Raw genomic sequence first — 24765 nt, forward strand, 5'->3', positions numbered from 1 at the left:
CCTCAGTAGTCATATGGTTACAACTGTCCCTAGTTATTGCTAGTAACTCTCCATTATCAAAAATATACTACCAATTTCTCAGGAAAAGATAACTCAGCAATGTTACTGCTGAATATTTGCCCCCAGATTATTGTGGTACAAGAATATTGAGAAAAAAATAGGAAGGGACAAAATATCAAATGGTAAGTGCATATAGAGAAGTATAGATTTACTACTTCTAACTCCATATCAACATGTATGTGGAGGTATAGAAAGTCTAGACATACCTGTTGATATATATTTTCATTATTTTGTCCTCAACATTCTTTCCCATTGATAATCTGGTGTTGATATTCAGGGTGCACACTTAACACATCAACTTTAATTAACCTTTCAAATGGCGTAATTATGAGATAATTGCATAGCATTCAAGTTATGCAATCCAAGTGAAAGGTGAGACCCCAGAAAGGTGACTGGGAAATACCTCAAAGTTAATGCCTAGACTCAAGCATGTATTAAACTGCTTTTGGTATACTGCTATGACTGCTTTGGACATAGCCTTTAGTTAAGCCACTTCTGCTGTTTATCAGAGAGTCATCCCATCTCTTTAAGCCTCCAATAGCTGTCTAGAATTAAGATAACACTGGACAGAATCCTTTTTAAATTCCTTTGTTAGATCAAAGATTAGCTCAGTTTAACACTGATACCTTAATTTGTATTCCATTTTACACACTGTTGTCAGACATGGGCCCTCATTCCAACCCTGGCGGTCATAGACCGCCAGGGTGACTGTCCACGGAAGCACCGCCAACAGGCTGGCGGTGCTTCATATGGTATTCCGACCGCTGCTGTAAAGCCGCGGTCGCCCAGCCGGGTCCGGCGGTCTCCTGCCGGATTAGCCCCGGCTGGGAGAATCCTCCATGGCGGCGCTGCAAGCAGCGCCGCCATGGGGATTCCGACCCCCTTCCCGCCAGCCTGTTTCTGGCGGTTTTCACCACCAGAAACAGGATGGCGGGAACAGGTGTCGTGGGGCCCCTGGCATGGCATGGGCAGTGCAGGGGCCCCCTAACAGGGCCCCAGCATGATTTTCACTGTCTGCATAGCAGACAGTGAAAATCGCGACGGGCGCAACTGCACCCGTCGCACCCCTGCAACACTGCCGGCTCCATTCGGAGCCGGCTTCTGTGTTGCAGGGCCTTTCCCGCTGGGCCGGCGGGCGCTCCCTTGGCGGGCGCCCGCCGGCCCAGCGGGAAAGTCTGAATGGCCCCGCGGTCTTTTGGCGGCGTAAGTTTGGCGGGCGGCGACCGCCGCCCGCCAAACTTAGAATGACCCCCATGGTGTTAAAAAATGTAGGAGTACGGTTCAGGACACAGCAAGAACAGCCATATGGAGCATGTCTCATTGCCTAGATGGTTACTATTTTGCAGCATCAAAATATCCACTTATATGCATCTTGCCCTTGTGTAGTCCCCATGCTGGTCCATTTACAGATAACACTAGCTACAGCATATGCCAGTATTCTATGATCTAACTGCACTGTAAATAACCTTTTAAATCTTATAACATTGCTCCCCACGCGACACAAGATACTCTGACATGGAGGAATGATTACTATGCTTGTCTGAAAGGGCCAAACTCAGGAGAGAGAACAACTCTTACAAAAATGTGTCTGCCAACCCCACTTTGCTCAGAGTGAGTTAAACCTTCTCCAAGGCAGTGAGGACATGTTCTTCCTCAATTAATATTTTTAATAATTGAGGCTAAACTGTGTTTTTACAGTACAATTTAAAAAAAGATATGGGGCCTCATTTACAAGGCTTTTGCACCACAGTTGTCATTTTTTTTTACACAATGGTTGTGCAACCAGTGCTCTACACTGCTCCACATTTACAAACTAGCGCTTTGAGCCCATTGTGTCAGTTTGTAAAGCCTTGCATTACATTATTTCTGTGCCAGGTATAATGTATGCAAGGTAGGCGTTCTCCCAGAAAAAGCCATGCAGAACTGATGCAGTGAAATTAACATTTTACTGCTTCATTCTGCGACTTCACTGTGTCAGAATTTTATCACCTGCTCAAAGCAGGTGTAAAACTGATGCAGGGCTTTTGTCAATGGGGGCCTCCTGGTATTGCTGGAGTAGCATCATTTTCTTTATGCTAGTCCAGCAGTGCGTGAGTTTAGCACCACAGATGCGTCAGAATTTCTGACGCATCTGTGAAAATGCGCAAGAGATCTCTGTGTTGTAAATACATGGCATCATAAGGGGGTTCGTAGGGCAGTGCAAGAAATCTGACACATTGGAGCTGATGCGTCAGATTCTTGTAAATGAGGAACCTAGTGTGTAAAAACCTATAGCTTTTTTCAAAATGACACAAGGGAAAGCAACATATTTCAATTTATTTACATGTTTACAAAACAGAAGGGAGAGCATTCTGACAAGAAGGATTGGGGCTCATTTGCAAGTGCCTTGCACCGCCGTAGCATAATTCTTTTATGCTACGGTGGTGCAAAACAGTCCATTTCCCCGCGTCATGTTTATAAATTGGTGCAATGTCACCATTGTGTCAGTTTGTAAACCCTTGTGCCACATTCTACCAGTGTCAGGTATAATGTATGCAAAGGAGGTGTTCCCTGGCAGGGAGGCCCAAAAAACGGCACAACTAAATTTACAAGGTTTGACTGTGCCATTCTAGCATCATTTTTTAACGCCTGCCCAGGGCAGGTGTTAAACTGACACTAGGTTCTTCTCAGTGGGCCTTCCTGAGCTTTGCTGGACTAGCATAAACTTTTTTTATGCTAATACAGCAAAGTGCCACAACTGCGTCAACATTTTTGACACAGTTTTGCTAATGAGCACCATGGTGCACTGCATTATAAATACAGTTCTACCATGGTGTCATTAGGTGGGCACAGGGCAACGCAAGAAAACTGGTGCATCACAGCCGATGCGTCAGTTCCTTGTAAATGAGACACATTGTACATATCAAACAGTATTCATTGTGGATGGATGATAAGCAGGATTGTCGTTATACTAACTTGTGAGTTACAATACAAGATAGTGCATCCCTATAGCTTTCATATAAATATTCACATCAGAATGTGATCGAAAAGATTAGGGAATGATAGAAGATAGGGTGGTAGTAATGGATTAGTAATTATTTTCTTTTTGTTTGAGAATCTACGTTTTGAACGTAGACTTGAAAGTAGGTAGAAATAACTTTGAATGTAAGTTAATGGGGGCTGAGTTCGATTGCAGAGGTTGCAGTAAGTACAATGACTGGAAGGCTGCCTTAGCAAGGCTACGTGTGACCAGCAGGTTTTAGTTTGCTGAGGAAGGAATATTGAAAGGTATGAAAGCTGAGGGGCCAAACTGGTGAAAAGAACACATAAAAGTACATGTGGCGATTCATATCTCTGCCTTAATGTATGTGAGAAATTGGAAAACAAAAAAACTGGAAGAGCAATATTGGCTACAGGTAGCTGAACAGGTGTTAGTGCTTAGAGTGTAAGAATATAGCACTCTATCTCCCAATGCTCCTATGCCTCAGAGTCCATGTACCCAGTACCAAAATCCATACATAAAAGGGAGTATTACTGGATTTCTTGAACACTCAAGGACATTTGTTTGGACTACCTTAGCACTCCCTTTTATGTATGGGTAATGTGGGAAATTATATTTCTGGTTGAGGTGGGTTTGAGGCCTTCTCAAGCAACAGCTACAATCTTTGTCAGGATGAAAGACAAACAGTCAGTAAAGGAATCTGTGTTTAACCCTGTGGTAGCTTGCAACAAAAGCAATCAGGCTTAACTTGAAGTCAACCTGTAAAGTATTTATGCAGCACACTTACAGTTATAAAGTGACAACACAAGAAAGGATTTATTGAGAGAGATATAACATGGAATATAGAGAAATTTATTGGTGAGAGTTGAATGCCTTTTTTATTTTTATAGTAGGAGTACAATAATAACTATATATGTATATAGTTACATAGAAATGTACACATGTACATGGAAAACAGTAAAGAAATATAAAGCTGTATTTTATAAATGTTCATATATGCATGCATGGCTAAATAGTTAGCAACGCAGACTTTCAAGTGTTGCTTTACATAAAGTTAGTTAATTTGTATTATTTTTGTTTTTAAAATGTTATGCATTTTGTATTTATTTATATTTGTTTTTCTAAATATTTTCCCCAATATTTCAATAGTGTAGCACTTATATATACATTGTTCTGATTACATTAACACATTGTGGTAGCCTAAGACTGGTTCTCCAGCCCAGGGTCTGTATCGTGGGGCTGGACAGGGGTCAGGTAAGTCTTTCCCTCCCCCTGCCCTTCCGTCTGGGTCTCTGTAACCTCCACTTGGATGTGGTACCCCCAGAAACCTCAGCTTCCAAGGGGTCCTGGGCATCTGCCCCACCCAGTTCTTCTAACATACTGCAGCAAATCATTTCCAAGAATGCAATCAATGGGCTTCTGGGGACAACTATGACCCTCCACTGGGTCGCTTCTCATCCCACTCCTGGGATACCAGCGCCATGGCGCATAAAAAGTCCTTCCCCTCTACCTGTTACCCAACACACCTGTCTGGTGTACTGCTCTGGGGAAAACAGCATTTACACAGCTAATGACTAGGTGACCCCACTGCCTTCTAAAGCAGAGACAGGGATTGCATTGATTTTGACATGATAAAAGTGACAACGTCCTTCCCTGGGGGTCACAAGCTCACCCTATGGGTCTATCTCTCAGCTAAGTGAGATTAGGACATGGTCTACTAACTACCCATGGGGACCACTTCCCCCTGAGGCCACACTGGACACCCCTGTCGAGGTTCCATCAGTGGTTGGTGGTTTAGGACAGAGTCCCCTTGCTTTTATCCTGCCTGAAAACACTCAAAGCAGTGGGGTTGAAAATGGTGTGCCCTGGCCCACTACCAACCAGAACCTCCTCCCTGTTTCCCAGAAAGGGTATGGAAACTCTTTCCTCCCAACTTACTCTAGGACCCATCTGTTTCTCTCTCGAATGCCGCCCCTCTCTGCTCAGGAGAACCTAAACCACCAATCATGGGGTCACCCCCAGTTACCCTTTGTGGACCCTGCTGCTGAGTCAGTAGTCTTATTCCTTAGCAAGCACACTGGGGTCAGTGAGCTTACTATTAAATATGTCTAATAGGTGTTGGAACAGCTCTGGAAAACAATGGCTGAACATGTGGTTCCTGTAAAATACATTGTACAGCCCTTGGAAATCTTTCATACCACTGCCCTTCACCCAATCATCCAGTGCCTTGCGAAAGTACTTGACATAATCCATACAGGAGTGCTGGGACAACTTCTGGATGTCCCTAAACATCCCTATAATTCTCTGGCGTAATCCCATATTATCTGATAAGGGTGTCCTTTGGGTTGGGAGGTACATCATACTGTGCCCTTTAGTAGGGCCTGCAGGACATCCCTCTCATCACTAGGTATGTGCTTCCAGAGACTGCCCCCCCAAATATCTTCAGGGACTCCAGTAAAACCTCATAGGCTTCAAAAGTAGGAAACAGAGCATTGGGAGTGTGGACCCTATTGGATACTGTAGGTATGCTGCCACCATTGTTTCTGGACTCTGCTTGTCTGGCTTTGAGTTCAGCTTTTTGAGGCTTAGCTCAAAGTCCATTTTTCTCTCTTCCATGGCCAATTTATTTTCCTTCCATTTTTAGTTTTTCCATCTGCAAATGAAATTCCGCCCCAGCTCTCCTGCCCAACAGATCCTCGGGAACTAGGCCTTGGGAGAGCACAATGCTCTCTGCCCTGGCAAGGAGCTCCATTCATCGGGGAAAGTTGTCTTCCTCCTCTGGTTGCTGCAGCTCAGGACCTGTACCCAGGCCATCCGCATGCTCCTTGATGCTCTCCTTCTCATCCTTGTCCTCTGTTTTTGCCAGCAACTGGTGAGCCTCCATCTAGGTCTTCTATGCCTATTGGAGCTCCAGCTTCTTAATGGTCTTCTTGGTTGGAAGACCCTTTTCCTTACAGAATTCCTTGAGCTCAGCCACAGTGTAGCTCACCAGATTGAGGAACTCAGATTCCATTCTTGCAGGTATGGTAACAGGCAAAAACATTAAGTTAGAATGAGAGTAAACTTGGAAAAAGCTAAAGAGCTAACCAAGGAGAATTTAAAGAAAGCTCTAATTAGTATTAAAATATTCATATGAGATTTTAGTGTTAAACAAAATCAGTGTATGGCACTGCACAAACACAAGTACTGAATCCCAACATTGAACACCAATGTGATATATTGGGTTGCTGCTTAAGTGGAATAACACAATCCTTGTCACAAATGAATAAATGACTTGATACCAAAAAACGAAAACCAGCAGAACCAAAGCTATGCATTTTTAAAGATTTAGATAAAAGTTGAGTCAAAAGGTGGAAATCACCAACTGAGGGCATCTGGTCGCACTGGACCTGGACAAAGTCAACACAAGACAACACAAGTTCAGACAAACTGCAATGGAGGGCCAGACACAGGACCAAGTCAGGCCCACTGGGGATTGTATGGTATGTCCTTGGTGCGCAATCTGTGTAGTGCTGCTTTGCAAGGCTTCGTTTCATCTGGCCTCAGTTCCACTGAAGCTATGCAGCAAGGCTTTGCAGGGCTTTGAGTTGGTCCCGTTGATCTGTGTCAAGTAGCTTCATGCGGCATTGCATTGTCTGGCATCAGTTCTGATGAAGTTGGTAGCTGTGGGTTGAGGCTTTGCATCTCATGACATTGATTCCAATGAGGCTGACAGGTGTACGGTGAGGCTTTGTGGGGCTTCACATTACTGCATGCCAGCTACAATGAAGCTTTGAGCTATGTAGGAGGCTTTGCAGGGCTTCGTGTTGCTTCTTGTTGGATATGGGGGAACCTTCGGTTAGGCAGGGAAGAGCTCTCTCTGATGCCAGCCAAGGGCCCAGGACCTGCAGAGGCACCACTTGGAGACAGGAAACTCACTACAGCAGAGGCCAGCAGGGCTCATTCTGGTCTAGTTGCAGGTCCAGTGCAGCAGGTCAGCTGTGCAGTTGCAGAAAGGCCTCTGATGCTTGTTGTGTCCCAGTAGGTCTGAACAGAATGTCAGTCAGCTGACCCTTGGACTCACTCAGCCCAGGATGAAGAGACCATGCCCAGTCTTCTCAGACAGCAGAGCAGGCCTCAGTCAGTGGGGTAGTCTTTCTTCTGTTGTATGCACAGGTCCAGGATTATACTGAAGAGTGGGTAAGAGGCTCCTCTTTGTATCCCTGGTGCCCAATTTGAAGTGGAAGAAACTTCTGGAGGCTCACCCCCGAAAGAAATGTCTGGCAGTTCCTGCATCCTTGCCCTGTCCCCAGCCTGTCTGCAGAAACGAAAGGCTAGTGTGAAGTTCTTTGTGTTTGTGCTGAGGCAGCCCCATTGCATTGCAAGTGTAGCAGATGACTGCTCTGCCCCGTCATCCTGCCAGTGATGGCTCAACCAGAATAGTCAATTTCATAGCCAAATCTATGGTCCACCCGCAATTAAACTGGGAGTGGGAACCTTTATGTTGATGGTGTGTATACCCCATCACCATTGCAATGGAATATACACAATGCCAATATATAATTTGGCCCCAAAGTTTGAGACAGGAAGAGTATATTGGGTGAGGGATGCATGAAGTGCAGAGAGAATGGAGCTAATGGTTTTTGTGAGTTGTCAGCACAGAGAGATTGTGTCAAAAAGGTAGCCAGACTAAGTTGTGTTCAATGTAGCTTTGAGGCCAATAATGGCTACTTTGTAATCAACAAAATGCTCTGTTGTTTTGGCCATGATGCATTTGCAGAGCAGTGCACACAGTTTGGATTTCAATAAATGGATGTATCAAGAAATCCTGGGTTGTGGGGGAAGGCCACAGTGGTGATTGTGCACAATACTTTAGAGACTACCACAGTACTCCTTAGCACTGTTTCTCTAAATCAGCAAATGCGGCATAGGACTGAGAGATAATGAATAGTGAAACATATTTTTGTTATAAAGAACTCGCATGGGATGGTAAGCTTTATTGTGTTTGCATTTTATTAATCCTCTGGGGAAAGGGAGCGTTTGTTCAGATATATAAATGATCAGGCCAGACTGAGCCCCTCCAGGCGGTAATCATTTATGCTAATCTCTCTCCTCCTCTCCCACTTACCGTCTATCTTTAGCGCCCTCTCATTGCCTATCACCTGCTTCTATTTTTATTTCACTTGCCTTTCATTTTTCTTCCTTTTTTCTCTCTATTTGCCACCACTTCCCTCATTGCTTTTTGTCTCATTCATTTCACTCACATCAATCTCCTTCATCACGTTTGTGACTCCTATACATATTTGGTGCACTTGTGCTTTGCAGTGAACCTTTTATGGTTCTGTGCTACTGCAAGTGGCTACTACCAGAGAGAGTTTTGAAAGACATGGGAGAAATTGACTTAAACGTTTGTAAAATAAGAAAATAGAACAGCTGCATCAAAGTCAGAATCCACAGCTTAATCCAATTAGGTTAATGCATGGGTCGCCAACCTTTTCTGTAACAAGAGCTACTTATGTTCAATGAAAATCATCCAGAGCTACTAATATTACTGATGTAAAAGTAAACACCCCATCCAAGAGTGTCAGCTGTGATCACTTTGGTGCATTAGACAGGGTCAATTTGAACTGAAATATCACATGGATAGTACATACAAACTATAGATGCCATCCCCCTGGCACCAAGGTATAAGGATTAGTAATAAATCTCTCTATCTCGAATAATAGCTTTGAACACATTTAGAAAATTCAACTATTTTCTGTAAACATCAGCTTATGAGTTCTGAAAATACATGTATTTTTGTTTTGTAAACATGTTTTCTAATTGAGGTATACATATAATAATTCAACCAAGCAAAAGCTTCAATAGTCATAGGCCGGGCTGCACACAGGAGAGCTACTCACAGGTAACTGTAGAGTTAGTGATACATCACAAGCTACTCGTTGGAGACACCTGGGTTAATGAATACTTATGATAGGCCTTTGAAAGGTAACACCTAAAAGTGGCAAATTAGCTTTTTAAATGCTCTGGACACTATGTGACTGAGGGTCCCAACCTACACCATACTTCTAGGGAGGTCGCCCACTGAGCATGCAGCAAGGACCATTGAAAAACATTCAAGCAAATTACCAAATAAGCTGACTTTCTCACAACTGTTTGCTCTTTTGAGTACTGCGGGAAAAAGAGCAAGAGACTTGAGGCCAAATTTATTATGCTTTTGCGTTGTCCTTGTGTCATTTCAAGGCAACACAAGCGCTGGATTAACACTTACAAAGCCAAGTAAATTGAGACTTGCATGGTTTTGAGCCACTTTTTACATGCAGAGTAATGCAATGCAGCACCTTGTACTACCTTGCGTTGGATAGGAATTATATGGTTTGAACATGGGAGATCCCATGCATTCCCTCCTCTATTTTAACACAAATCCAGAAATTAGCCTTGCTGCATTGCATTATGTGAAAGGTTAGTAAATGCTGACCTTTATCTGTTCTTCCTCTAATTCAAGAGTATTGCTAATCTTACAATTGTCACTTTGACTTTTATTGTGAGCTTTGAATGTACAGGCAAACAAATTCTGACCACAAGTGTCTCTATGAGAAATACTATCATGGCCTAGGTCCAATGGCAGCAGCATCAAATCTCAAGGTGAGATGTGGGCGGGGAGGGGGTGGGAGGAGGAGTGGGGAAATAAAATAAAAATGTATCTAGTCCTGCTGACGCCGCCGGCCGCCTCACTCCTCTTTCAAGGTGTTGGTGTCCCAGCATGCCCTGGAACACCAGCACAGGCTTCCCATCCAATCCTGGTGCTGCTCTCATGCTATGCCTAACATGAGAGCAGCATCAGGATTGGGCTAAATGGCTTGGTCTGCCGCTCAGACAGTGCACTGGAGCCTGTGCAGTTTCTCCAACCTGGCTGTGCATCACAGATGAGTTGGAGAAACCTAAGTGTGCATGTCAGTTTGGCCGGACATGCACTTAGTGCACTTACTCCACTCCTCCCTCCACCCATAGCCCAGCCCCACCCCTCCCTCCACAAGCTGGCTGAGCCAGCAGCTGAAAAATAAAACAATAGTAAAATATTGTTTTATTTTTAGGCTGCTGGCTCAGCTAGTGGGCGACGCTCCTTCGCCATTGCAAAGGAGCTGTCCCTGCCTAGGTCCAGTTTTTTTTAACACAGACTGCAGGCAGCTTTGTCAGTGTATTTGACATATTTTGTTTAATGGAGCAGCTTACTGGCAAGAGTCAGAAGATGGGACAGCAAGGCAAAACTCACCAAAGCTCGAAGTCTAGCCTTGAGCCTCTGCTACTGCTGCACTGCAAGTCTCAGGGGCCCCAAACGGGGTCTGATTAAGCTAGAGGAGAGGGGAACATGAAATGTTGTTCAACACATAGCCTTTGCTAAAGTGCAAGTTTGAGCAGAATTAGAAGCCCTAAATTAGCATTCACCTGTCTGAATGAAGTCAATCAATCAATCAGTATATTTATATAGCACACTACATACTCGTTAGGGTTTCAAGGCGCTGAGGTGGGGTGGGGTTGCTGCTACTGGTCAAAGAGCCAGGTCTTGAGGAGTCTTCTGAAGGAGAGTAAGTCCTGGGTCTGACGTAGGTTGGTAGGGAGAGTGTTCCATGTCTTGGCGGCGAGGTGAGAGAAGGATCTGCCGACGGATGTCTTTCGATGGATGCGGGGGACGACGGCGAGGGCGAGGTCTGCGGAGCGGAGCTGTCGGGTGGGGGTGTAGAAGCTGAGTCTGTTGTTAAGTTAGGCAGGTCCGGTGTTGTGGAGTGCTTTGTGTGCGTGGGTAAGGAGCTTGAATGTGATCCTCTTGTCAACGGGGAGCCAGTGAAGGTCTCTCAAGTGGGGTTGCGGCGGGGTATGTTGAGGATCAGTCGGGCGGAGGCGTTTTGGATGCGTTGGAGGCGTCGCAGGTGTTTGGCCGGGATGCCTGTGTAGAGTGCGTTGCCATAGTCTAGCCTGCTGCTGACGAGGGCCTGTGTCACTGTTTTTCTTGTTTCTGTTGGGATCCACTTGTAGATCCTGCAGAGCATGCGTAGGGTGTTGTAGCAGGAGGAGGAGACTGCGTTGACCTGTTTTGACATGGAGAGGGAGGAGTCGAGGATGAAGCCCAGATTGCATGTGTGGTCGGTCGGTGTTGGTGGGGTTCCTAGAGATGTTGGCCACCAAGAGTCGTCCCAGACGGAGGGGTTGGGTTCGAGGATGAGGACCTCCGTTTTGTCCGAGTTCAGTTTCAGGCGGCTGTTCTTCATCCATTCGGCGACGGCCTTCATCCCCTCGTGGAGGTTGGTTTTGGCAGTGCGCGGGTCCTTGGTGAGGGAGAGGATGAGCTGGGTGTCCTCGGCGTAGGAGATGATGTTGAGGTCGTGTTGGCGGGCTACTTGTGCGAGGGGGGCCATGTAGATGTTGAATAATGTTGGGCTGAGGGATGAGCCCTGGGGTACGCCGCAGATGATGTTGGTGGCTTTGGAACGGAAGGGGGGGAGGCCGACTCTCTGGGTTCTGCCGGAGAGGAAGGATGTGGTCCATTCGAGGGCTTTCTCTTGTATTCCGATTTCGAGGAGGCGTGTTCTTAGAGTGCGATGGCATACCGTGTCGAAGGCGGCTGATAGGTCCAGGAGGATGAGGGCTGATGTTTCGCTGTTGTCCATTTGGCATCTGATGTCGTCTGTGGCGGCGAGGAGAGCGGTCTCAGTGCTGTGGTTTTGTCTGAAGACAGACTGGGAGGAGTCCAGGATGTCGTTGTCTTCGAGGTGGCGAGTCAGTTGTGTGTTGACGATTTTCTCAATGACCTTCGCCGGGATCGGGAGTAGGGAGATGGGACGAAAGTTCTTGAGGTCCTGGGGGTCTGCTTTGGGCTTCTTAAGGAGTGCGTTGATGTTGGCGTGTTTCCAGCTTTCCGGGAATGTTGCTGTTTCGTAGGAGATGTTGATGACCTTCCGTAGTTGGGGAGCGATGGCTGCGTCGGCTTTGTTGTACACGTGGTGAGGGCATGGGTCTGATGGTGATCCGGAGTGGATGGAGTTCATGAACTTGCGTGTCTCGGTGTTGCTGACGTTGGCCCAGGAGGTCAGGCAGTTGGTGCGGGTGGTGTTTGCGGGGGTGGTGTCTGGCCTGGTGGGGGTGGCTGTGTTGTTGAAGCTGTTGTGGATGTCGGTGATCTTTCGGTGGAAGAAGGTGGCCAGTGAGTCGCAGAGCTCTTGAGAGGGTGGAATGTCATTGACGTTGGCGCTGGGGTTGGAGAGTTCTTTCACGATGCTGAAAAGCTCTTTGCTGTCATGTGCGTTGTTATCTAGGTGGTCTTTGAAGGAGGATCTCTTGGCTAGTCTGATTAGTTGGTGGTGTCTGCGTATGGCGTCCTTGTGGGCTGCAAGGCTGTCAGGTGTGTGTTCGGTGAGCCATTTATTCTTAAGTTTCTGCCAGTTGCACTTGGAGGTCTGGAGCTCTTCGGTGAACCAGGTGGCTTTCTTGGTAGCTTGGTTGTTGGTGGTCTTCTTGAGTGGTGCGAGGGAGTTGGCGCAGTCATTGATCCACTGTCTGAGGTTGTGGGCGGCGGTGTCTGGGTTGGTGGGGTCGGTAGGCGGGTTCTGGGCAAGGGCGCTAGTCAGCTGGTCTATGGTGACTTTGCCCCAGTGGCGGCGGGTGGCTGTAGGGTACAGTGGTGCTTGACCTGTTTCTGGAAGGTGAAATGGATGCAGTGGTGGTCGGTCCAGTGGAGTTCGGTGGTGTGTTTGAAGGTGACGTGGGCACTTGTGGAGAAGATGGGGTCAAGCGTGTGGCCAGCTGCGTGGGTGGGTGTGGTGACGAGTTGTCTGAGGCCGAGGTTGGCGAGGTTGTCGATCAGGGTGGTGGAGTTGGTGTTGTTGTTGTTCTTGAGGTGGAAGTTAAGGTCCCCGAGGAGGATGTAGTCCATAGAGGCGAGTGCGTGGGTGCTGGCGAGGTCAGAGATAGAGTCGCTGAAAGGTGCCTGTGGTCCAGGGGGTCTGTAGACGAGCGTTCCTCTGAGGGTGGTGTTGGGGTCGGTGTGTATTTAGAAGTGCAGATGTTCGGCGGTCTTGAGGGTGTCGTCCGTGTTGGTGTGGACCTTGAGGGTGGACTTGTGGGCGATGGCTCTTCCTCCTCCGATTCCATTTGTGCGATCCCTGCGGGTGATCTTGTAGCCCTCCGGGATGGCTATGGCGATGTCGGGCGCCGAGGAGTCGTTCCACCAGGTTTCGGTAAGGAAGGCTACGTCCGGGCGGAGATGTCAAGCAAGTCCAGGGCTCGATGGCGTGCTTGCGTGCGGAGCGGGTGTTAAGGAGTATGCAGTGGAGGTGATTGGTTCTGGTCTTTGGAGGTTTGGTGGTTCCGTCGCAGGTGAGTCTGCAGTTGTGGCAGGAGAAAGGTCCGTGGGTGTTCCTCAGTGAGGACTGGAAGCATGCTGCGGAGCGGCCAGGGTTGAGGGCGTTGAGGTCGCTGGCAGTGTAGTGGCGTCTGGAGGTGCGGGGGTCCGTGGACCAGGAGGGGTGGCGCTGGTCTCGGTCCAGGCACGGACGGGCGCAGACGGGCTTTCCTCCGGCACGCCCTCTGCGGGTCGCACAGCAACCGCCATTTAGAAAGGGAAGGAGGGAGGGAGGAGCAGCTGGGATGCGGGAGGCGTGAATGAATGAGGCTAAGGGGGGGCGGGGCCGCAGGGACGCAGCAGCTGGAAAAGGAGACGGCTTGGGGGAGCCGAGGCGCTGGAGGGGGGCAAGGGGTCACACAGAGCGGCAGAAAAAGAAAAAGGAACAGGCGCAGCAAGAACGGTAAACAAGGTAACACGGCAAATACAGACAAGACGAGGTAAACACGGCAATTACAGACAAGACAAGGTAGACACAGCAATTACTGACAAGGCAAGGTAAACACGGCAATTACAGACAAGACAAGGTAGACACAGCAATTACAGACAAGACAAGGTAAACACAGCAATTACAAAGAAGGCGCTTACCACCAGACACCAGGGATGACCAGCAGGGAGCAGGGAGCAGCGAGGGCGGGGAGGGAAGAACACGGGGACAGCTGGGTGTCGCTGTACGCGTGGGGAGTGATCCAGTGGCCACAAAGGTCAAAGGTCACTCTCCGTAGCGCGCAGCGACCGCCATTAAGAAGGGGAGGAGGGAGGGAGGAGCAGCTGGGAGGCGGGAGGCGGGAACGAATGGGGGCTCGAGGGGGGCGGGGCCACAGGGACGCAGCGGCGGGAAAAGGAGACGGCTCGGGGGAGCCGAGGCGCTGGGGGGGCAAGGGGTCACACAGAGCGGCAGAAAAAGAAAAAGGAACAGGCGCAGCAAGAACGGTAAACAAGGTAATACGGCAAATACAGACAAGACAAGGTAAACACGGCAATTACAGACAAGACAAGGTAGACACAGCAATTACAGAGAAGGCAAGGTAAACACAGCAATTAGAAAGAAGACGCTTACCACTAGACACCAGGGATGACCAACAGGGAGCAGCGAGGGCGGGGAGGGGAGGACACGGGGACAGCTGGGCGTCGCTGTACGCTTGGGGAGTGATCCAGTGGCCACAAAGGTCAAAGGTCACTCTCCGTAGCGCGCAGCGACCGCCATTAAGAAGGGGAGGAGGGAGGCATGAACGAATGGGGGCTCGAGGGGGCGGGCCGCAGGGATGCAGCGGTGGGAAAAGGAGACAGCTCGGGGGAGCCGAGGCGCTGGGGGGGGCAAGGGGTCACACAGAGCAGCAGAAAAAGGAACAGGCGCAGCAAGAACGGTAAACAAGGTAACACAGCAAATACAGACAAGACAAGGTAAACACGGCAATTACAGACAAGACAAGGTCGACACAGCAATTACAGACAAGACAAGGTAAACACAGCAATTACAAAGAAGGCGCTTACCACTAGACACCAGGGATGACCAGCAGGGAACAGCGAGGGCGGGGAGGGAAGGACACGGGGACAGCTGGGTGTCGCTGTACGCTTGGGGAGTGATCCAGTGGCCACAAAGGTCAAAGGTCACTCTCCGTAGTGCGCAGCGACTGCCATTAAGAAGGGGAGGAGGGAGGGAGGAGCAGCTGGGAGGTGGGAGGCGTGAACGAATGGGGGCTCAAGGGGGGCGGGCCGCAGGGACGCAGCGGCGGGAAAAGGAGACGGCTCAGGGGAGCCGAGGTGCTGGGGGGGCAGGGGTTACACAGAGAGGCAGAAAAAGAAAAAGGAATAGGCGCGGTAAGAACGGTAAACAAGGTAACACGGCAAATACAGACAAGACAAGGTAAACACGGCAAATACAGACAAGACAAGGTAGACACGGCAATTACAGACAAGACAAGGTAAACACAGCAATTACAAAGAAGGCGAGGGCGGGGAGGGGAGGACACGGGGACAGCTGGGTGTCGCTGTACGCGTGGGGAGTGATCCAGTGGCCACAAAGGCCACTATGAAGTAGTGTCATTGTTGTTTGAGGTGAGAGTGGTCAGAAGTCCCATGACAGCTTGAATTGTTTTGGGTTCAAGGTTCCCTGAAAACCTCAAAATGAGCCAAACTCAGTGAGCTGCTCACCCACTTCTAGTGCTGGACAATTGTGGATGCATGCCCAGGGCCATTGCAGTAACTACACAAACATGCAGAACACAAGCTGTGAAAGGCTGCAAAAGTTGGCCTTATTTCACATTGGTTCAGATAAGCCATTTGTTCTTTGTTTAGCAAATCTAGGGGAGATACAGTAGTTCCTCGTTCCTTCTGGGGCTCCAGTGAACCACACAAGGAAGGGGGCAGACTTGTTGTCTGCCATCATCTAGATCCTCTGCCTCTCTCCTCCTCCTGCAGATCACATATCCTTGAGAGGCAGGGGAGCAGGAGAGACAGATGCTGCAGATTAGGACATTGGAATGTTCACAGTAGTGTATCTACACCACTGTTTATATCCCACTTCTGCTCCATAAAAAAGGTACAGTTGCCATCTACCTGATTTAATTTACGTGTAAGTCCCTAGCAAAGGATACTTCATGTACCAGGGCTTGTAGATTAAGGGGGTCATTCTGACCATGGCGGTAATTACCGCCATGGCGGAGGTCGGCGGTAGCACCGCCAACAGGCTGGCGGTGCACCGCTGGGCATTCTGACCGCGGCGGTTCAGCCGCGGCCAGAAACGGAAAGTCGGCGGTGTACCGCCGACTTTCCGCTGCCCGTCAGAATCCTCCATGGCGGCGGAGCGCGCTCCGCCGCCATGGGGATTCTGACACCCCCTACCGCCATCCTGTTCATGGCGGCTCTCCCGCCATGAACAGGATGGCGGTAGGGGGTGCCGCGGGGCCCCTGGGGGCCCCTGCCGTGCCCTTGCCAATGGCATGGGCACGGCAGGGGCCCCCGTAAGAGGGCCCCAAAAAGTATTTCAGTGTCTGCCCAGCAGACACTGAAATACGCGACGGGTGCAACTGCACCCGTCGCACCTTCCCACTCCGCCGGCTCAATTCTGAGCCGGCATCCTGGTGGGAAGGTTGATTGGCCCTGTGCTGGCGGGCGGTCTTTTGGCGGCCGCCCGCCAGCACATGGCAAATGTCAGAATCACCGCCGCGGTCTTTCGACGGCGGTGCGGTGTTCTGACGGCGGTACCTTGGCGGACGGCCTCCGCCGTCCGCCAAGGTCAGAATGACCCCCTAAGTGTTACTGGTGGGGGCTGCTTCTCTCATTTGCCACCCACTAAAGTAGCCTTTTTAAAATCATGTCTCAGACCTGCCACTGCAGCCTGTATCACAGTATTAAACTGCCATTTTGACCTGGCAAAATACTGATAATAATCCTAACCTATAATTCAACCCAATGGCAGGTGCTAAAATCCCATAGGGCAGGGTGAATTGCATTTGAATAGCAGGACGTATGTACCTATGTTGTCCATGTCTTGGAGATGAAAAACTCCTCAAGTCGTTTTTCAGTGTTGTAAGGCCTATCTGTCCTGTTGACTAACACTGGGCTACTTACTGTTAGACTGGGCAGCCTTTGTGGTCTTATCCTACCCTTTTTGCCTTTGCCTCTCCTGTTGACTGAATTTTGTTTTTGGTGGCTTTAAGACTCCATGCACTTTACAACTACTGACCAGTGCTAAAGTGCTTGTGCTCTCTCCTTTAAACATGGTAACATTGGATCACACTGAGCACATTTAATTTACTCTTAAGTCACTAGTCAAGTGGTACTACACGTACTGAGGGCCTGTAAGTTAAGTGGTACTAGTAGGCCTGCAACACTTATTGTGACACGCATTTAGATAGCCATGTTAAACTGCTCAGGACTGTTCTGCCATTGCAGTCTGTGTGCAGTTTTTAACCCAATAAGTCAAAATAAGGCTTTTTTCAGGCCAAAACCTCCCATTTTAATGTATGTAATTCATCCGTACGGTAGGCTAAACAGCCATGGGGCAGGGTACATTGAATTTAAAAGGGAGGGCATGTGATTTGTTTATGTTTTACAAGTCTAGGGAGGGAGAAACTCACAAATTCATTATTCACTACTGTTTGGCCTACCTCTCTCATTGGATAACATTGAGTTACCTTATTATATCTGATAAGTGCTAAGTTCTGATTGGGAAATGTAGAAATGTCAAGTTTGGTCTCAAATGAATTGCAATTTAAAATCTTCTTTAATTGTAAAGTTGGATTTAAGTTACAATGCTGAAAATGTCACTTTTAGAAAGTTGCTGTTTTCTTGTCTTAACCATTTGATGCCTGTAGTCTATCTCCTGGGACATATGACTGTGAATAGTTTGTAGTTGGTAGGTGGCCTTTGTACATTACTCTCAGACAATGATAAAAAGGGGAATAAGAGGTTGGCAGTATAGGCCATCCTGCCACGCTTGGTGGGGCAGAGCTGTTCCTTGCCCCACTTACATTTCACAGGGCTCCCTCCAGCACGGTTACAGAGGAACTTGACACTGGCTTTTCATCACCCATGACCACTTGAAGCCTGGGTCGTTGAAGGAAGGACATTTCCAGAACCAGAAGGGGGACAGCCTAGAAATGTATCCCACTTCAAAGGATGGATCCAAGTAGAAATAATGGACCTTGAGACCAATTCTTCAGTTCAATCCTGGACCTGTGGAGGACCCCCAGGAGGACTGCTTTGTACTTTAGAACACTGCCCTCCTGCTTGAGGTCGGCTTTGTACTTCTGAGGCCTGCCCTTTTGCTACCAGAGGAATGCTCTGTTGCTTGAAGCCTTCCTTGCACCCTCAGAGGACTGGTCTACCTTCCTGCTGGATCACAGGATTTCCAGAGTAAATCCTAGGGTCAATTGGCTGATCTCCTGTTTTGATCTACAGGTATATATCAAGCTCTGGAGGTCTCCCTGCTCTGCCCAGCTGATCTGCTGCAACCGGACCTGCCTGGACCTGCCAGTGGACCTACGTGGACTTGAAGCTGGACTTGCCTGAACCCTGCTGGCCTCTGCTACAGTACGTTTCTGATCCCAAGAGGTGCCTCCCCAAGTCCTTAACCCTTTGCTGGCATCAGGGTGCATTCCTCTGCAAAGAAAGGACAAATCCTGAAGTTCTGGGCTCTTCGTGACCAAGGCCATGCCCGTTCGCTGCAAGACTTTGCCACCCGTGATGGCCACCAATGCACAGCTTTGGTGAACCCAACTCTTCACGCTACAGTGACCACCAGCGACGACTGCCAAAGCGAGATCCGCACTTCAAGCTACAGCATTGACAGCCAACACGAAGCTTCAGCAACGACCGTTCACAGCACACATCCGGATCTTCATGCAACAGCCATTCATGATGCCTGGCTTGCTGTTTGCGCTACAGAGACAACCATCCACAATGTTCTCCCTGCTTCTCTCAGCCTCTTTCACTGTGTAATACACTCTTTGCGCTGGACTTTGAAAAGGTAACTTCTGCAGTGGGACTATCCTGGACCCTGTATCCAATTCACTCCCCATTGGGGTAGGCCTGAACTTTTAAATTTCCCCCAGTCTAGTATGACCAGGTGACTGAGATTTGTGTTTTTTGCTTTTAGACACTATATTTACCTGAAACTTTTAAATTGCATATCTCCGGTTCTACTGATTGGATATTTGTTGTTCTGTTATCAATATATTTATTAAATGTATTCTATTTGTTTAAAATGGTGTGGGATTTTGCATAAATTCTTTACATAGTGCCTCTGAGTTAAGCCTGAAATTGTTTTGTGCCCAGCTACCATAAGGTTAAGCACAGATTAATTTAGTGACTTTTTTGTTCACCCCGACAAGGATTGTAGTCATTGTCTAAAAGAGTTTACACCCCCTCAATCACTAACACAGTTCCCTGCAGTTGCCTTATCACATTTAGTAAGTGATAACTTTGGACTGGGCGAAGATAGGAAAATGGTGTTTACACTCAACTGAATTGTAATGTAAAGTCCTCTTTAATGCTGAAGTTCGAATTTAAGCCACAAATCAAAAAATCCAGATTTAGAAAGTTGGCATTATCTTGTGCAAACCATTTGTGTCTTCTGTCAGTGACCTGGGCCCCATGGCTGTGAATGCCTCTGCTGTTGAGGTGTGTATTGGTTCCAGATAGCTATACAAAAGGGCCTTAGGTGCGGATATGATGGGCCATCTGGGAAGGATGGGTGGGGAAGGAACTGTACTCATCCCCACTTACACTTCAAATGGCTTTGCTTCCTGCACACAAAGGAGCCTGTCACCAAGCCTGTCCTGCTATTTGTCACTCTCAGACAGTTTGGAGCCTTCACAGAGGAAAAGTAATAACTTTCAAGACCCAGATGTAGTGGTAAGACATGGAATTCCCCCACACAACGTTCCAGTTAACTATTGTGGCCACCTGAGAAAAAAGGTCCATAGATTTAGGTGAAACTGATGTAGAAAATGGACCTGATTCTACACGAGCACAGATATCCTCTGGGATAGGAACTGTCACATAGGTTTGAGTGCATGGCGTTTCATTGCGAATAAACGTGAAGACTGCACATTTAATTTCACATACCTGCTCTTTTAGAGATTAAACTGCCACTTGCCCAAGTTTTGTTTCAATTATTGAAAAGTGTCATAATGAATGTGCCGTCTTCGTGCAAATATGGTAACCACTATGACCTACATTCTTGAATACTGCCCTTAGGTCCCGTGAGTATATTTCTGCCCCCGCATCCCCAGAGATCATGCCCCCAAGGTCGTTTTTCCCAACAGCAGAAAGATAAGAGAACAACACATATTTGATAAGTTCGGGATCAGATATAAAGTAATGTCACGTGCCGAACAATCAGCGCATGAAGCGTGACGATTGTATAAGGTTAGGGTATTTCACTTTTAGATTTCAGGTTAGATGCAGTCTGTGCATGGTGCTGCTAACTTTACTGGGGAGGCCAGGGTCACGAGTAGCTAAAACCGAAAGATGTCAGACTCAGAGCTGGTACTTGTGGCATGGATCAATTTGTTGGCAAGGCAACGCAAACCCTTCTCCAAATAAAGTGCACAGCGTTCGTCTTTTTTTTTCTTTTTTTAACAGTACGCACGGAGCGTGAAAGAATCCAACCAGTATTTTGATCGTACAGCAAGCGTGCTGTCTGTTGAGACTGGGGTTAAGCTTGTTTGCCAGAACCTGGGTGCTCGAGTTAGGTGCTCTTTCAGCCGTTCAGACTGCCGCAATATACAACAGTTGACTTTCTTGTTCTCTGCGGTTTCTTGGCAACAGATACACCAATAGTTGTTGGTTAAATTCGAAATATCCAGTGCCTGTAAAATGGAAACTTGTGGTGACTGCCGGACAAAGCTAACTGCAAATCACCATTTGGGTTCTGATAAAGAATGACGATGTGATTTATTTCCCGGCTGTGCTTGTCATCATCCATTGTCGCAGCTGCAGAAACAGTTGTACACCAATGCATCGTAGCGGGCAGTACACATGTCCAGTGGCACAGTAAATGTTCCAAGGTCTCTCTCTGCCACATGGCTGGGTTGTAGAAGCAGTCAGAACATTGGTGCAGTTTGCAAGCCGCACCCCTGCGCTCCCGTACCCCTGCTGCACTACTGGCAATTCCGCTTCTCAACGTGTTGCTTAATGTTCCATAGGAAGTACACGGATTCGAACGAGGACGTGAATGGTTATTAGCAAAATAAAACAACTACAGTTGCAGTTAATTCACAGTCTCCTTTTTTGTCCCTACGACAGGACAAGTCGTGCTTGTTTATTTTCCCTCATTTGGTGATCAGTAATGGTCCCCTTGCCGGTCACATGCGCCATATATTTTCGTATACCATGTGTCACTTCTTTTAAAATGCTCTTCGGACGTTTACACTGATTATTGCTAAACACAAAATTGCAAAAAATTATTTTGCATTATTCCCAGGTCTCTTCCTGTTGATTCTTCATTCACGGCCCATTTCTCATTTTATTCTCTCTACTTAAAGATGCTTTCTTGTTTATTTTATCGACTGGCGCATTCCTTTCACTATACGCCATCCCACTATGACATTAGGGTCCTGAAACGAACAGGAAGGCAGGACACAATTTCCGTTGGCAGAGCACTATGTGACTCTAGTTGATGCATCTCCAAATGGGACTTTGCCAAATGCACCCCAGAGTAGGAGCAACGGAGCTCCAAGCAGCGCTAAATCGCCATGGAAACCACACAAATCTGAGAGCTTGCAATGGACTTCGAATGTTTTTCTGGGGCAAAGTCTCTTGTTAGGCGGCTAACGGTCGCTCTTTGATCAATTCTGGCCCGAGTTTCAGCTTCTGCTCTAGCATGGCTCTTTTCTGCTTTCATTACCTGCATGCAGTCTGCCATTGTCGGTGTTGGTGGCAGGCCACAGTCTGCACCGAGCAGGCTAAGGGCCTGAACCAATAATATGCATGATATATTTGAATTCATCTGCCATTACTTCTGCTTCCTTCTTCTCTTTTTGTACTCATCCCCTACCTTAGTCTCTTCTCCTGTTCAAAAAGTGTTTTTTGAAAAATGAACATATTGTAAATCGACAGCTTGAATATTTGCCATCACCTGGTGCACAAATCTAGAGGCAAACAGTTACAACGTGATGTGCATTCAGTATGTGATTACATAACTTGAAATAATTATGTATATATGTTTATATAAATCTGTTTATTGATTTTCCGGTTGCATGTTAAAAGGCATGCAAAAATCAAAAACAACTGTGCTACAATAAGCCCAAACCTCGCAGTACCCAGCTGGAGGAAATGCAGGAATGTATCACAGAAGAACTACATTACAGACAACAAAGACTCCGAATATGTCAACCATTCACCCCATACCTTATGGTGCTTTTCCAGGCACCCCCTGGATTTGTAGACTAATGTTTCTGGACCAGAGGCAAAATCCACTCCCCGAGCCCATTCAAGGAATGGTGGGGCTAGTTTAGAGCACCAGTGTCAGGCAATGTCCCCCTTTGCAATGATGAGGCCCTGCCCAAGAAATAATTATAATTTAAAGGCGCCAGGCCAATATGTTTGTCAAAGCGATGTCAAAGGCAATACACAAGGAGCTCCATTACCAGAATAAAGGTAGCATTTTATTTTAGAACTTGGATTACTTTTCATACTGTGATTTTATGTTCTTGTGTATGAACGGAATGTAATATTGTTTTGACTAGTTTCTGAGTAGAGATTAGTTTAAAAAAAAAGTTGCTTGAGGAGGTCTAGAACAAGACACTATTTGGCAGTAAATCTTCAATAGCAATTTAAAGATGGACATCATTATGTTGATGCCATTAGTCAAGAATATCTGGTAAAGGCTTTCTATGAAACATTTTATCTGGTTAACAAAGGCGCCTTCACCAATGAAGTGCACTGTGTGATATTTATGTGTCTACTTTGGTGGCAGGTGTCAAGCAGTGTGTGAAGTCCAGTCAGGTTTCCTCTAACTGAGATATCCTATACTTAACGTTCACTGATTGAACGTGACCATGGCCGAGTAAGACTGTGATAAAACTTACTTCAAAGGAAAGATTTATTGCATGAGACCTAATGTGCAGACTCCGTGTTTACACATTCAGCAAAACGAGTAAAAAGCACAGTATACAATACACTACAGGCAGTGGCTCAATGAAACTTGAGAGGGCCCCCCTGAAAAGTATTTGGAGGGCCCCCCCTCCAAACTCTGGAGCTCTCAGGTCAGGACACTGTGCTAAGGGGGCCCTGTGAAGCTCTGGCCCCCCTGCACTGCAGTGGCTGCGGGGGCCTTTGTTACACCCCCTAATTACAAGTACAAATAAATATGTGACAGTTTATACCAGAATCTGTATATTGAAAATAGTATATTACATTTACTGCAATACAGTGATGATCATTAGATGCCTGAAGTTTTTTTTTAATAGTATACACTTTTGAAACCTATTTAAACCTGTTCTGTGCGTCGGAAGCTTGGAGCCGTCCAACGTCGCGGTGCTTGTGTGTGTCGGACTGCTCACAGCCATACTCGCACACAAGCCAGGAAATCCCAATGCTGTAGGTACTAGAAAACAATCTCGGGAGTTGGGAAACAGCTTCCTCACCCCAACGCTGTTTTTTGCTTTTCAGGAAAATGACGATTAGCATGCCCTGCATGTTGACGTAATTTCTCTGAAAACGAAAGTGAAATGAGCCAATCGCCTCATTTCACTTTCTCTGAATCAGTTCTTGTGGGGCTATCTCACCCGAGCAACCATCCAGATGGGAGAAGTATCTTTGGAAAATGGAGAATCTCCCCTTTCCAATGGTGGAAGGAGGGCTATCCTCAAGCAGGAATCCACTCCACTAGACACCAGGGAGGGGGAGGGGCCCCGTGGGCAAGGGCTTTTCCTCCCCCAATATTTTTGACCTGCTGCCCCCCACTGCCTGGGGGCAGATGGGGGCAATAGCCCCTGATCTGTCCCACAGGTGGCTGAAAGCCCACTAGGCACCTGAGATTGTTTTTCAAAGTTTGGGGTGGAAGGCTGCCCAAAATGGGCTAACCAATGCCCCCCACCAAACGCAAATATGCAAACAGTCTTTCTACCCACCTGGGAGGCTGATGGGGGCAATAGCCCTCGATCTGTCCCCTCCCCCCTTTGAAAGCCCAATAAGCACCAGGGATTTTTTTTCCAAACTTTGGGATGAGAGCTATCCAAAATGGGCTTACTAATGCCCCCACCCACCACACATATGTAAATGGCCTTTCTGCCCCCCCAGAGGCAGATAAGGCAATAGCCCCTGACTGCCCCCCGGAGGGGGCAGAAAGCCCACTAAGCACCAGTGATTTCTTTTTTAAACTTTGGGGCTGGGGTGCCCAAAATTGGCTTAGCAGTCCCCCCCCCCCCACCACCCTGAGTATGTAAACAGTCTTTCTTCCCCCTGGAGACAGATGTGGGCAATTGTCCCTGATCTACACCCTGGGGGGGCAGAAGGTCCTCTAGCACCAAGGATTATTTTGTTTTCATACTTTGGGTTGTAGGCTGTTTAAAATGGGCTAGCCAATGCCCCAGCCCACCCCCTGGGGGACATAATGGCATTATTAGCCCCGGTCTGTCCCCTGAGGGGGCAGAAAGCCCACTACAGGGAGTGCAGAATTATTAGGCAAATGAGTATTTTGACCACATCATCCTCTTTATGCATGTTGTCTGACTCCAAGCTGTATAGGCTCGAAAGCCTACTACCAATTAAGCATATTAGGTGATGTGCATCTCTGTAATGAGAAGGGGTGTGGTCTAATGACATCAACACCCTATATCAGGTGTGCATAATTATTAGGCAACTTCCTTTCCTTTGGCAAAATGGGTCAAAAGAAGGA

Source organism: Pleurodeles waltl, chromosome 4_2 (genome assembly GCF_031143425.1).
Source record: "Pleurodeles waltl isolate 20211129_DDA chromosome 4_2, aPleWal1.hap1.20221129, whole genome shotgun sequence".
NCBI lineage: Eukaryota > Metazoa > Chordata > Amphibia > Caudata > Salamandridae > Pleurodeles > Pleurodeles waltl.